Source organism: Triticum dicoccoides, chromosome 1B (assembly GCF_002162155.2).
Source record: "Triticum dicoccoides isolate Atlit2015 ecotype Zavitan chromosome 1B, WEW_v2.0, whole genome shotgun sequence".
NCBI classification, from domain to species: domain Eukaryota; kingdom Viridiplantae; phylum Streptophyta; class Magnoliopsida; order Poales; family Poaceae; genus Triticum; species Triticum dicoccoides.
The window spans coordinates 54009831-54013759 of record NC_041381.1 but is presented as its reverse complement, the minus strand read 5'-3'; the positions used below and the strand labels follow the sequence as shown (position 1 = coordinate 54013759).

At 49.8% G+C, this 3929-nt stretch overlaps 8 non-coding genes and 1 pseudogene across 8 annotated transcripts; all 9 read right to left on the bottom strand.

Annotated features, from left to right (window-relative positions):
• Nucleotides 1–325: 325 nt before the first annotated feature.
• On the bottom strand, nucleotides 326–444 carry LOC119351260. Its single transcript, XR_005169781.1, has one exon. It is a non-coding gene; the product is annotated as a 5S ribosomal RNA (ribosomal RNA).
• A 297-nt stretch (nucleotides 445–741) lies between these two features.
• Nucleotides 742–860, bottom strand: LOC119351201. Its single transcript, XR_005169725.1, has one exon. It is a non-coding gene; the product is annotated as a 5S ribosomal RNA (ribosomal RNA).
• Nucleotides 861–1157: 297 nt separating this feature from the next.
• Nucleotides 1158–1276, bottom strand: LOC119351288. The gene has a single exon (XR_005169807.1). It is a non-coding gene; the product is annotated as a 5S ribosomal RNA (ribosomal RNA).
• A 297-nt stretch (nucleotides 1277–1573) lies between these two features.
• On the bottom strand, nucleotides 1574–1692 carry LOC119351448. Its single transcript, XR_005169942.1, has one exon. It is a non-coding gene; the product is annotated as a 5S ribosomal RNA (ribosomal RNA).
• Nucleotides 1693–1989: 297 nt separating this feature from the next.
• Nucleotides 1990–2107, bottom strand: LOC119351329. Its single transcript, XR_005169844.1, has one exon. It is a non-coding gene; the product is annotated as a 5S ribosomal RNA (ribosomal RNA).
• A 296-nt stretch (nucleotides 2108–2403) lies between these two features.
• On the bottom strand, nucleotides 2404–2522 carry LOC119351259. The gene has a single exon (XR_005169780.1). It is a non-coding gene; the product is annotated as a 5S ribosomal RNA (ribosomal RNA).
• Nucleotides 2523–2819: 297 nt separating this feature from the next.
• On the bottom strand, nucleotides 2820–2938 carry LOC119351199. The gene has a single exon (XR_005169723.1). It is a non-coding gene; the product is annotated as a 5S ribosomal RNA (ribosomal RNA).
• A 298-nt stretch (nucleotides 2939–3236) lies between these two features.
• On the bottom strand, nucleotides 3237–3355 carry LOC119351266. Its single transcript, XR_005169786.1, has one exon. It is a non-coding gene; the product is annotated as a 5S ribosomal RNA (ribosomal RNA).
• A 473-nt stretch (nucleotides 3356–3828) lies between these two features.
• Nucleotides 3829–3929, bottom strand: LOC119351414 (annotated as a pseudogene).

Below are 3929 nucleotides of genomic sequence, written 5' to 3'. Positions count from 1 at the left end.
GGTGCTTTAGTGCTGGTATGATCACATCCGACATGTTACCCCCGTCTTCGTCCCTTATCCTTGTCCCTCCCAGCTCCACTACAAAGACAATTGTACATTGCTTTGGCCGCTCCCTCTCAACTATGGAGACGAGTCTAACGCGGTTTCCACCCCTCCCTCTCAACCGCACCAGTGCACGCTTGCCGCGCCACAACGCCGCCGCTAGACTCGTGAATCGTGAGCACCCAGCTATAACTTACCGCACTCGTGCAAAATAATAAAACACGGTAAATATATTACTTACACGTGTGTTTTGTTTTGCAAGCGGCGCAAAAAAATTAAAAAGGGAATGCAACATGAGGACTTCCCAGGAGGTCAACCATCCTAGTACTACTCTCGCCCAAGCACGCTTAACTTCGGAGTTCTGATGAGATCCGGTGCTTTAGTGCTGGTATGATCGCATCCGACATGTTACCCCCGTCTTCATCCTTTATCCTTGCCCCTCCCAGCTCCACTACAAAGACAATTATACATTGCTTTGGCCGCTCCCTCTCAACTACGGAGACGAGTTTAACGCGGTTTCCACCCCTCCCTCTCAACCGCACCAGTGCACGCTTGCCGCGCCACAACGCCGTCGCTAGACTCGTGAATAGTGAGCACCCAGCTATAACTTACGGCACTCGTGCAAAATAATAAAACACGGTAAATATAATACTTACACGTGTGTTTTGCTTTGCAAGCGGCGCAAAAAAAATTAAAAAGGGAATGCAACACGAGGACTTCCCAAGAGGTCACCCATCCTAGTACTACTCTCGCCCAAGCACGCTTAACTTCGGAGTTCTAATGGGATCCGGTACTTTAGTGCTAGTATGATCGCATCCGACATGTTTCCCCCGTCTTCGTCCCTTATCCTTGCCCCTCCCAGCTCCACTACAAAGACGATTGTACATTGCTTTGGCCGCTCCCTCTCAACTACGGAGACGAGTTTAACGCGGTTTCCACCCCTCCCTCTCAACCGCACCAGTGCACGCTTGCCGCGCCACAACGCCACCGCTAGACTCGTGAATCGTGAGCACCCAGCTATAACTTACCACACTCGTGCAAAATAATAAAACACGATAAATATATTACTTACACGTGCGTTTTGTTTTGCAAGCGGCGCAAAAAAAGTTAAAAAGGGAATGCAACACGAGGACTTCCCAAGAGCTCACCCATCCTAGTACTACTCTCGCCCAAGCACGCTTAACTTAGGAGTTCTGATGGGATCCGGTGCTTTAGTGCTGGTATGATCGCATCCGACATGTTACCGCCGTCTTCGTCCCTTATCCTTGCCCCTCCCAGCTCCACTACAAAGATGATTGTACATTGCTTTGGCCGCTCCCTCTCAACTACGGAGATGAGTTTAACGCGGTTTCCACCACACCCTCTCAACCGCACCAGTGCACGCTTGCCGCGCCACAACACCGCCGCTAGACTCGTGAATCGTGGGCACCCAGCTATAACTTACCGCACTCATGCAAAATAATAAAACACGGTAAATATATTACTTACACGTGCGTTTTGTTTTGCAAGCAGCGCAAAAAAATTTAAAAAGGGAATGCAACACGAGTACTTCCCAGGAGGTCACCCATCCTAGTACTACTCTCGCCCAAGCACGCTTAACTTCGGAGTTCTGATGGGATCCGGTGATTTAGTGCTGGTATGATCGCATCCGACATGTTATCCCCGTCTTCATCCCTTATCATTGCCCCTCCCAGCTCCACTACAAAGACGATTGTACATTGCTTTAGCCGCTCCCTCTCAACTACGGAGACGTGTTTAACGCGGTTTCCACCCCTCCCTCTCAACCGCACCAGTGCACGCTAGCCGCGCCACAACGCCGCCGCTAGACTCGTGAATCGTGAGCACCCAACTATAACTTACCGCACTCGTGGAAAATAATAAAACACGATAAATATATTACTTACACGTGTGTTTTGTTTTGCAAGCGGCGCAAAAAAAATTAAAAAGGAAATGCAACACGAGGACTTCCAGGAGGTCACCCATCCTAGCACTACTCTCGCCCAAGCACGCTTAACTTCGGAGTTCTGATGGGATCCGGTGCTTTAGTGCTGGTATGATCACATCCGACATGTTACCCCCGTCTTCGTCCCTTATCCTTGTCCCTCCCAGCTCCACTACAAAGACAATTGTACATTGCTTTGGCCGCTCCCTCTCAACTATGGAGACGAGTCTAATGCGGTTTCCACCCCTCCCTCTCAACCGCACCAGTGCACGCTTGCCGCGCCACAACGCCGCCGCTAGACTCGTGAATCGTGAGCACCCAGCTATAACTTACCGCACTCGTGCAAAATAATAAAACACGGTAAATATATTACTTACACGTGTGTTTTGTTTTGCAAGCGGCGCAAAAAAATTAAAAAGGGAATGCAACATGAGGACTTCCCAGGAGGTCAACCATCCTAGTACTACTCTCGCCCAAGCACGCTTAACTTCGGAGTTCTGATGAGATCCGGTGCTTTAGTGCTGGTATGATCGCATCCGACATGTTACCCCCGTCTTCGTCCTTTATCCTTGCCCCTCCCAGCTCCACTACAAAGACAATTATACATTGCTTTGGCCGCTCCCTCTCAACTACGGAGACGAGTTTAACGCGGTTTCCACCCCTCCCTCTCAACCGCACCAGTGCACGCTTGCCGCGCCACAACGCCGTCGCTAGACTCGTGAATAGTGAGCACCCAGCTATAACTTACGGCACTCGTGCAAAATAATAAAACACGGTAAATATAATACTTACACGTGTGTTTTGCTTTGCAAGCGGCGCAAAAAAAATTAAAAAGGGAATGCAACACGAGGACTTCCCAAGAGGTCACCCATCCTAGTACTACTCTCGCCCAAGCACGCTTAACTTCGGAGTTCTAATGGGATCCGGTACTTTAGTGCTGGTATGATCGCATCAGACATGTTACCCCCGTCTTCTGTCCTTTATCCTTGCCCCTCCCACCTCCACTACAAAGACAATTGTACATTGCTTTGGCCGCTCCCTCTCAACTACGGAGACGAGTTTAACGCGGTTTCCACCCCTCCCTCTCAACCGCACCAGTGCACGCTTGCCGTGCCACAACGCCGTCGCTAGACTCGTGAATAGTGAGAACCCAGCTATAACTTACCGCACTCGTGCAAAATAATAAAACACGGTAAATATATTACTTACATGTGCGTTTTGTTTTGCAAGTGGCGCAAAAAAAATTAAAAAGGGAATGCAACACGAGGACTTCCCAGGAGGTCACCCATCCTAGTACTACTCTCGCCAAAGCACACTTAACTTTGGAGTTCTGATGGGATCCGGTGCTTTAGTGCTGGTATGATCGCATCCGACATGTTACCCCCGTCTTCGTCCCTTATTCTTTCCCCTCCCAGCTCCACTACAAACACGATTGTACATTGCTTTGGCCGCTCCCTCTCAACTACGGAGACGAGTTTAACGCAGTTTCCACCCCTCCCTCTCAACCGCACCAGTGCATGCTTGCCGTGCCACAACGCCGCCGCTAGACTCGTGAATCGTGAGCACCCAGCTATAACTTACCGCACTCGTGCAAAATAATAAAACACGATTGTACATTGCTTTGGCCGCTCCCTCTCAACTACGGAGACGAGTTTAACGCAGTTTCCACCCCTCCCTCTCAACCGCACCAGTGCATGCTTGCCGTGCCACAACGCCGCCGCTAGACTCGTGAATCGTGAGCACCCAGCTATAACTTACCGCACTCGTGCAAAATAATAAAACACAGTAAATATATTACTTACACGTGCGTTTTGTTTTGCAAGCGGCACAAAAAAATTAAAAAGGGAATGCAACACGAGGACTTCCCAGGAGGTCACCCATCCTAGTACTACTCTCGCCCAAGCACGCTTAACTTCGGAGTTCTGATGGGATCCGGGGCTTTAGT